This window comes from Felis catus, chromosome E2 (assembly GCF_018350175.1).
Source record: "Felis catus isolate Fca126 chromosome E2, F.catus_Fca126_mat1.0, whole genome shotgun sequence".
NCBI classification, from domain to species: domain Eukaryota; kingdom Metazoa; phylum Chordata; class Mammalia; order Carnivora; family Felidae; genus Felis; species Felis catus.
In genome coordinates, this window is record NC_058382.1 from 7,090,485 (window position 1) to 7,099,919 (window position 9,435).

At 46.4% G+C, this 9,435-nt stretch overlaps 1 protein-coding gene and 1 non-coding gene across 10 annotated transcripts in view; both read right to left on the reverse strand.

The window, feature by feature from the left end:
* SIGLECL1 (SIGLEC family like 1) overlaps positions 1–737 on the reverse strand; it is a 32,425-nt gene extending 31,688 nt beyond the window's left edge. For 4 of the 9 annotated variants that reach the window (XM_045046301.1, XM_045046296.1, XM_045046298.1 and 1 more), the window contains exon 1: positions 204–537. The gene's annotated coding sequence lies outside the window, so the exon portion shown is untranslated. Of the gene's footprint in view, positions 1–203 lie in introns of all 9 variants that reach the window. The other 5 variants (XM_045046299.1, XM_006940930.5, XM_006940933.5 and 2 more) reach the window with 5 other exon arrangements.
* A 7,216-nt stretch (positions 738–7,953) lies between these two features.
* LOC111558189 lies at positions 7,954–8,060 on the reverse strand. The gene has a single exon (XR_002738775.2). It is a non-coding gene; the product is annotated as a U6 spliceosomal RNA (small nuclear RNA).
* Positions 8,061–9,435: the final 1,375 nt, after the last annotated feature.

Here is a 9,435-nt window from a genome sequence, read left to right on the forward strand (position 1 = left end):
GAGACGGATTCGGAGGGAGCATAATTAACAGATGAGCAGGGCAGTCTACCAAGTGGGTGGATTATCAGATTCACTGATTAATTGGTTTGCAAGGGGACTACCTTTTTGACTCTTAAGGACGCTAATCTGATCCCTAATCAACAGACCGCTTGGTGGGCTTATTAGACTGGTGACCCCCTCCCCTGGCTGCCCTTGAGACCGACCCGGTAACCGACTTGGTGGCGGGCTGAATGCACACAGGCTCCTGGTGAACTGAGCCTCCCCAGACGAGCAACCCAGAAGTAGTCTCTGTCCCACCGACAGGCTCCAAGGGGCCTCTCAGGTTGGAGAGCCGTCCTGGCACCCAACAGACCCCCCCCCCCCCCCCCGCCCCAGTGACTGCCAAGCCCAGGGCCGTCTGACTGCCAGAGAAGCCCTGCGTTATGGAAGCCCAGTTGGCAGTTCCAACGCGCCAGGCCGCGCATTCAACGGTAGCCAGGAAAGAGAAGAGGCCAGGAGAGGGCGCCCGACGCCAGCCGGCTTCCGTCGGTGGCGCGGGGAAGGTCGGAGGGCAACAGGAGTCCCCCTGATCCCGCCTTCCAGCCTTGCATGGGGCGTGTCTACCCTGCAGCCAGTCACCGGCTGCATGGGCGTATCCCGCAGCCAATCAGCGGCTGCACGTGCCTTTCCGCCTCAGCCAATCAAGGAGGCCGCTGAAGCTCGGCAACCCCCAGAAACAGTCTTGAGGACTTGAACCGGTTGTGGTGGGAATGTGGGTGCCCGTGTTCCTTTTAGAGAGGCCTTTCTTCATGATGCTAATGAAAACTCTTCTACTTTTTTTTTTTTTTTTTTTCAGGACTGCCTGGGTGGCTCAGCCGGTTGAGCCTCCTACTCTTGATTTCTACTGGTCGTGATCTCACGGTTAGTGGGTGGGTTAGAGCCCTGTCTGTGGCTCTGTGTTGGCAAGGGGAGCCTGCTTGGGATTCTCTCTCTCCCTGTCTCTCTGCCCCTCACCTGCTTTCGTGCTGTCTCTGTCTCTCAAAAATAAATAAAAACATTAAAAATTTTTTTAAAAGAACTGGGGCGCCTGGGTGGCTCAGTCCGTCAAGTGTCCGACTTTGGCTCAGGTCATGATCTCACGGTGCGTGGGTTGGAGCCCCCATCCAGCTCTGTGCTGAACGCTTGCTCAGAGCCTGGGGCCTGCTTCAGATTATGTGTCTCCTCTCTCTGCCCCTCCTCCACTCATGCTCTGTCTCACTCTGTCTTTCAAAAATACATAAATGTAAAATTAAAAATAAATAAAAGTAAATAAATAGAGTTACCGTATTTGTTGTTGAGTTGCAGGACCTTCTTTTACTATCTGTTAATCCTTTATCAGATATCTGATTTGCAAATGTTTTTTTCCATTCTGTGGATTGCTTTTTCACAATGTCAAAAGTGTCATTAGATGCACGAAAATTTTCAATTCTCATGAAGTCCAATTTATCTACTTTGTTGCCTGAGTTTTGGTGCCATATCTAAAGGATATTGGTCTGTAGTTTCATTTTCTTGTAGTGTCTTTGTCTGGCTTTGGTATCAGGATAAAGTTCATCTCATAGAATGAGTTAGGAAGTGTTCCCTCCTCTTTGATTTTTTGGAAGAGTTTGAGAAAGGGTGGTATTAATTCTTTATTTATTATGTTTTTCTAAAGATTTTATTTTATTTATTTATTTTTTAATTTTTTTTTCAACGTTTATTTATTTTTGGGACAGAGAGAGACAGAGCATGAACGGGGGAGGGGCAGAGAGAGAGGGAGACACAGAATCGGAAACAGGCTCCAGGCTCTGAGCCATCAGCCCAGAGCCCGACGCGGGGCTCGAACTCACGGACCGCGAGATCGTGACCTGGCTGAAGTCGGCCGTTTAACCGACTGCACCACCCAGGCGCCTGGGTGGCGCCCCTAAAGATTTTATTTTTAAGTAATCTCTACAGCCAATGTAGGGCTTGAGCTTGCAACCCTGAGATCAAGAGCCACACACTCTACCAACTGAGCAAGCCAGGTGCCCCTAATTCTTCTTTAAATGTTTGTTAGAACTCACCCATGAAACCATGTGGTCCTGAGATTCTCTTTGTTGGAAGGTTTTTGATTCCTGATTCAATCTTACTAGTTATAGGTCTATCAGATTTTTTCTTTCTGATTGAGTCCTGCTAGATTGTGTGTTTCTAGGAACGTGTTCATTTACCTAGGTTACCCAATTTGTTGGCGTACAATTGATCATAGTACTCTCTTATAATCTTTTTAAAATATTTCTTAGTTGATCTAGCTAAAAGTTGGCCAATTTTGTTGATCTCTTCAAAGAACCAACTTTTGGTCTTGTTGATTTTCTTTATTGTTATTCTATTTCATCATCTCCATTATAATTTTTGTTATTTCGTTCCTTCTGCTAGCTTGGGGCTTAGTCCATTTTTCTTTGTCTTCCTTAATATGTGAAGTTAGGCAGTTTATTTGAAATCCTTCTTCCTTTTTAACATAAGCATTTACAGCTTTATATTTCTCTCTGAGCAGTGCTTTCACTGCATCCCATGAATTTTGGCAGGCTGTATTTTAGTTTTCATTTGTCTGCAGTATTTTCTGGTTTTCCTTGTGATTTCTTCATTGATCAAATGGTTGCTTAGGAGCATGTTGTTTTGATTTCCACATATTTGTGAGTTTTCCAGTTTTCCTTCTTATCATCAATTTCTAGTTTTGCTCCACCGTGATCAGAAAAGATGCTTTGCATCATTTCCATCTTTTCAGATTCATTCAGACTAGTTTTGTAGCAAGAGGAGTCCTTCCTCTTTTGCAACAGTCTCCTTTTCTTATGGCAATAATCCTTTTGAACAAAGTCTTGCTTTGTCTAAATCCAGGTTCATTTTTTTTTTTTTTTAATGTGGCAGACTGAAGGATGAAGTCCAGCCTCCTCAGCCTGGAGACAGGGCCCTTGGAGAGCAGCCTCCAGCCAGAGTTTTGGGGAGGAAATTAATCTTGTCTCTTTCACCCCAGGTTACAGCTAGTGCAGACTGTCTGCTCTTGCCCAAAAGCTACCAGGTCATCTCCCACTTCCTTGTGCCTGATGTTATCACTCCCCGGGCTGCTTTTCCTCTTCTCTGCTTGGCCAACTCCGGAGGGGGGGGGGGGAAGAGAGAGAGAGAGAGAGAGAGAGAGAGAGAGAGAGAGAGAAACAGAGAGAGAGAGAGACAGAGAGAGAATCCCAAGTAGGCTCTGCACCATCAGCGCAGAGCCCGATACAGGGCTTGAACCCATGAACTGTGAGATTATGACCTGAGCCAAAATTGAGAGTTGGACATTTAAATTTTTTTTTTCAACGTTTATTTATTTTTGGGACAGAGAGAGACAGAGCATGAACGGGGGAGGGGCAGAGAGAGAGGGAGACACAGAATCGGAAGCAGGCTCCAGGCTCTGAGCCATCAGCCCAGAGCCTGACGCGGGGCTCGAACTCACAGACCGCGAGATCGTGACCTGGCTGAAGTCGGACGCTTAACTGACTGCGCCACCCAGGCGCCCCTGCCACGTCCATCTTTATACGAGCCTCATCACACTGTGGTTTTTTTTTAAGTTTATTTATTCATTTTGAGAGAGAGTGTGTGTGCCTATAAGTGGGAGAGAGGCACACACACACACACACACACACACACACAGACGGACAGAGTCCCAAGCAGGCTCCACTCTGTCATTGCAGATGCTGATGTGGTGCTCAAACTCACAAGATCATGACCTAAGTCAAAGTTGGACACTGAAAACCTGAGCCACCCAGGAGCCCCCACACTGTGTTTTAATAGGTTGCATATTTCTGTCTCTTCCCCAAACCCTGAACTTGAGCTTTTCTGAGGCAGGAACTGTATGTATCTTCTTCCTCTTGGAAGAAGTGTTCCCATCATATAATGGGCATGCAGCAAAAGTGTAGAGAACCAAGAAATGGAGAGAAAAGCAAGGATTTCCCAAGGTTCCCTTTGTGAATGTGATGTAAAGCTGCAGAAATGTACTTAATTGCTTTGTAACTGGCCAGGAGTCAAGCAGTGTCTGCGGTCACCTTGAAAAGAAGAACTGGGGGGGCGCCTGGGTGGCACAGTCGGTTAGGCGTCCGACTTCAGCCAGGTCACGATCTCGCGGTCCGGGAGTTCCAGCCCCGTGTCAGGCTCTGGGCTGATGGCTCAGAGCCTGGAGCCTGTTTCCGATTCTGTGTCTCCCTCTCTCTCTGCCCCTCCCCCGTTCATGCTCTGTCTCTCTCTGTCCCAAAAATAAATAAACGTTGAAAAAAAATTAAAAAAAAAAAAGAAAAGAAAAGAAGAACTGGGGAAAGTTGTCGGTCATTCTGCATGTGTGAGTGCGTAGGAGCTCAACCCTAACCCAGTGGTTCTCAACTGAGCACATTTGTGCACCCTCACCGTGGACATTTTGAAATGTCTGGAGACATTTTTGGTTGTCAAAAATAGGTGTGGGAAGCCCCTGGCATCATGTGGGTAGAGACTAGGGCTGCTGCTTAACATCCTACAATGCACAGGACAGCCCCCTGCCCTCCCACACAACGAAGAATGATTCATCTCCTAATGCCCACATATCAGTAGTGCTGAGGTTGGTTAGCAATGCCCTAACCCAACCCATGGGAGAATGCAGGGTTGGGGGTGGGGCTCAGGTAGGAAATGCAGCTTGTCTGAGGAAGTGGTATTTGAGCCAGATCTCAAAGGGTAAGTGCGCACTGTGAAGATGGAGAAAGGGGACAATATCACAGTGAGGTGGAACCGTGTGAATAAAGCATGGAGAGCACAAGGGGCTGGGGATGTTCAGGAAGTGGCAAGGATGTGGCCAATATGTGTGAGGGGTGGTGGCTGAGGGAAAAGGGTGAGGCAGGTGACTGTGGGATTGTGGAAATTCTTGAGCAGCCCTCATTGGAGTGGACACCATCTGGAGGGAGAGGGGCAAGGAAGTTAGCAAGTTAGGGACAGATGTGCTGATGGGGAACCCAGAGGCTGGGGAACTGGCTGTTTCAATGGTCCGGGGGTTGGGGAGAGAAGTCAAGTGAGATCTGATCTGGGCATGCAGAGGAGGGGACAAACTGGGAACTTGGTGACTCATGGAAATGGTCACTGAGAGAGGTGGAAGTGAAACTAAATCCTGGCAATGAAGACTTGAAATAAGCCTTACACTTCTTCTTTGCTCACTTGCCTTTCTCTGGAACCACGGGGTTGCCTGCTGGATCCGGGTGTGGGCGGAGAATCTGACATCACATGTCTACACAGGTTGAAGCCTAGAGATGTGTAGCCAGTGGAATGATTACTGGGCAGCGTTTGGCCCTTGGCTGAGTGGACTTTGACCAGGCTCCCGAGGCTGCTCACCACACACTGGGCACAATGCCACCCTGTGCTCATTAATTGCCTGCATTCTCAAATGAGTGAGCTAGGGAGTATTGTTATCCTCACTTGATGGAGGAGCAAGGGGAAACAGCAAGAGGTCAAATGGTGAAGTGGGCATTCGAATCCCAGCAGAATGACTGAAGAACATAAACTATTTTTTTTTAGTCAAGGGGAAATTCATGTAACATAAAATTAACAAAATTTAAAATTAATTCATTTTAAAAATATCTCTTTTGAGAGAGACAGAGAGAGATCAGGGGAGGGGCAGACAAAGAGGGGGGCAGAGGATCCAAAGTGGACTCTGTGACAGCAGAGAGCCCAATGTGGGGCTTGATCTCACGAACCGTGAGATCATGACCTGAGCTGAATTTGGACACTTTACCGACAGAGCCACCCAGGAACCCCAAAATTAATGATTTTAAAGTGAATGATTCAGTGGCGTTTGGTACATTCACAATGTTGTGTAACCTCTGCCTCTATCTGGTTCCAGAACATTTTTATCACCCCAAAAAGAAACCCTTACACCCATTAAAGCAGTCATTCTCCCTTCCCCCCCTTCCACAGCCCCTGGCAGTCCCTCATCTGCTCTCTGTCTCTATGAATTTACCTATTTTGTATATTTCATATAAATGGAATAATATAATATGTGACCTTTGTGTCTGGTGTATTTCATTTAACGTATTTTTGAGGTTCGTGCATGTTGTATGTATCAGGGCTTCGGTCCTTTTTATGGCTGAATAAAATTCCATTACGTGGATAGACCACATTTTTTCACCCATTCATCCATTGATGGACATTTGGGTTGCTTCTACCTTTTGGCTATTATGAAGGGCCTTAAACATTCAACTGCTTTCCCCTACCACCTTCATAAAGACCACTTAGACGGTCTCTAGATCCTGTGATTAAACTACGGTGGAGAGATGAACAGGGTTTCTGGGGTTCCAGAGGAGGGAGTTCCAGAATCTTCTCCAAGATAGCAAGAAGGGGTGGAAGAAGGTTTCATGCTGGAAGTTGGGCCTTGAGTACTAGTGGGCCTTAGGGACACTTTATACCCTGGCCAAGGGGACCTCATAGCCTCCAATGCGGGAGGAGAGGATGTGGACTCACCAGATTCAAGAAGTAGTTCAGACAGTGGCCTCTTAAAGGAACAGGCAGAGAAGACCCTAGATTGGGGCCTGTGAGTGTGGAGAAGGGGAAGAGGTCTGTTTTGCAAGATCCCACTGAGGGCCAGATCAGAAGTTGTGCCCTGGTGGGAAGTTGCAGCTAATACAGGCACAGGGGTATGAGGCTCTCCTTGAAGAGATAGCAGGCACCATGCCAGTGGATGGACATTCTCACACCCTGGGTGGAGAATTGAAGGGAGAAGCCGACTTGAGGGAAGGCACGGAGCCAGTTTGGGATGCATTGAAAGTGAGGAGCCTGTGGTCCTTCAGGGAGAGATGTCCAGGAAAACATAGGGATTTAGAGTCTAGTTTCCTTGGGCTGGAAATACAAGTTGAAGGCCCTATGCACATCATCCCCTTGCACTCAAGTGCAAAGCATTTCAGAGGTTTCCTGAGCCCACTGCATGTGCTGTGGCCAAGGCTGGGCTCTGAAAACATAAGGCCAGACATAGTGCTGTCCTTGCCTTGGGGGAGCTTATAGTCTGGAGAAATCAGAGTTAGATATTTGCAAGGATAATCTTTTTAAAAAATGTGAACGTAGGGGCACCTGGGTGGCTCAGTCAGTTAAACATCTGATTCTTGGTTTCAGCTCAGGTCATGATCTTTTAGTTTCATGAGATCAAGCCCCACGTTGGGTTCTGGGCTGGCAGCACAGCACCTGCTTGGGATTCTCTCTCTCTCTCTCTCTCTCTCTCTCTCTCTCTTTCTCTCTTTCTCTCTCTCTCTCTCTCTCCCTTCCTCCCTCCCTCCCCCACTCACGTGTCTCTACCTCTCAAGAAAGAAAGAAAGAACGATGAATGCAAATTTTGTTAAAGAGTACTATTCATGTAGAAAAGGACACAAATCACAGTGTGTTACTCAAAAATGTTGCACAGAGTGACCACATCTGAGCAGTTAGGACCCAGATCAAGACACAGATCTTACCTGGAGCCCTCACGACACCCCCACTGCCCCCTTCCAGTCACTACCCACCCCCGCCCCCCAACAGTAGCCAGTATCTTGACTTCTAACAACAAAGATTAGTTTTGCCTGTTTCTGAACCTTATAACAAGGCTGTCACATAGTGGGGACTCTTGTGTCTGGGTTCTTCCACTCCACATTATGTTTCTAAGATTCTCCCTTGTTGTATGGGTTGCTCATTTCCTTCTTCCACTGCATGGATACTCTGTCGACTATCTACCTGTCTTAGTGCTGGTGGGCATTTAGACAGGTTCCATTTTTCAGCCATTACAACCACAGCTGCCATGAACTTTCTCACACGCATTTGGTGAAATGTTTGTGCGCCCCTCTGTCGGATACACACGTTGCAGTGAAATTGCTGGCTCCTGTGCTCAGTGTTAGTAGAGAGTGACAAACATTTTTCCAAATGGTTGTACCAATTGTCACTCCCTACCCTGGCCCAGCGATATATGAGAGTTTCAGTAACCGTCTCCACATCCTCACCGACACTTGCTATTCTTGTCCAGGGGCCATGCTAATAATCTTCTCTGGATCTTCCCAATTTTAGTATATGTGCTGCTGAAGCACACTTGGTATTCTTCAAGAAAAAAAAATTTTTAAGTTTATTTATTTATTTAGTAATCTCTACACCCAACGTAGAGCTCAAACTCACGATCCCGAGATCAAGAGCCGCATGTTCTTCAGACTGAGCCAGCCAGGTGCCCCAAGGGAAAAAAAAATGTTTATTGTGGTAAAGTATACTGTTTTAAAGGTACAATTAGTGGCATTAAGTACATTCACATTGTGCAACCATCCCCACCATCCATCCCTAGAATTTTTTAAAGTGAAATTCTGTGCCTATTAAATACTAACTGTCCACCCACTCTCCCAACCTCTCAGCTCTTTGGTAACCACTATGTACATCACTTATTTGTATTGTGGTAAAAAACCAAACCAAAACAACACAACATAAATGTCTACCATCTTCAACATTTTTTTAGAGAGAGAGAGAGAGAGAAAGCACACACATGCAAGAGGGGGAGGGGCAGAGAGAGAGAGAGAGAGAAAGACGGAGAGAGGGAGAGAGGGAGAGAGGGAGAGAATGTTAAGCAGGCTCCATGCTCAGCTAGGAACTGGGGCCCCATCGCACATCTGTGAGGTCATGACCTGAGCTGAAATCAAAAGTCAGACACTTAACCGTCTGAGCCACCCAGGCGCCCCACTCTTAAACATTTTTAAGTGTACTAGCTGCATGCACATCATTGATCCCTAGAAAATCTTCATCTTGCAGAACTAAAACTCTACCTATTACATAGCAGCTTCCTATTTCCCCCTCCCTGGGGGTTTCCCAAATTTCTAAGAATTGGATTACTTTAGATACTTTGTATAACTGGAATCATGCAGTATTTGTCTTTTGATGGTGGTTTATTTCCCTTAATGTAATGTCTCCAACACTTGATATTCTTGATATTGTTATTATTTTAGCCAATGCGGTCGTTGTGCTTGGGCACAGCATTGGGGGGTTTATTTGCATTTCCTTGGCAGCTACTGAAGTTAAACACCTTTCTATCTACTAATTGGCCTTTTGACTTTCTTTCCTTTTTATTGAGTTGTCTGCTTTTTTCTTACTGACTTTTGGAAGATCCCTATATATTCTTTTTATACTGTGGATGGATCCTTCATTAGATACATGTATTGGGAAATATCTTCTGTTAGTTACATGCAGAAAGAGATTTACTAGGGCACTTGGGTGGCTCTGTCAGTTAAAATCTAACTTCAGCTCAGATCATGATCTCACTGTTTGTGGGCCCATGTGGGGCTCTGTGCTGACAGCTCAGAACCTGGACCCTGCTTTGGATTCTGTGTCTCCCTCTCTCTCTGCCCCTCCGCTGCCCACGCTCTCTCTCTCTCCTTCAAAATTATTAAACATTAAAAAAATTTAGGGGCACCTGGGTGGCTCAAT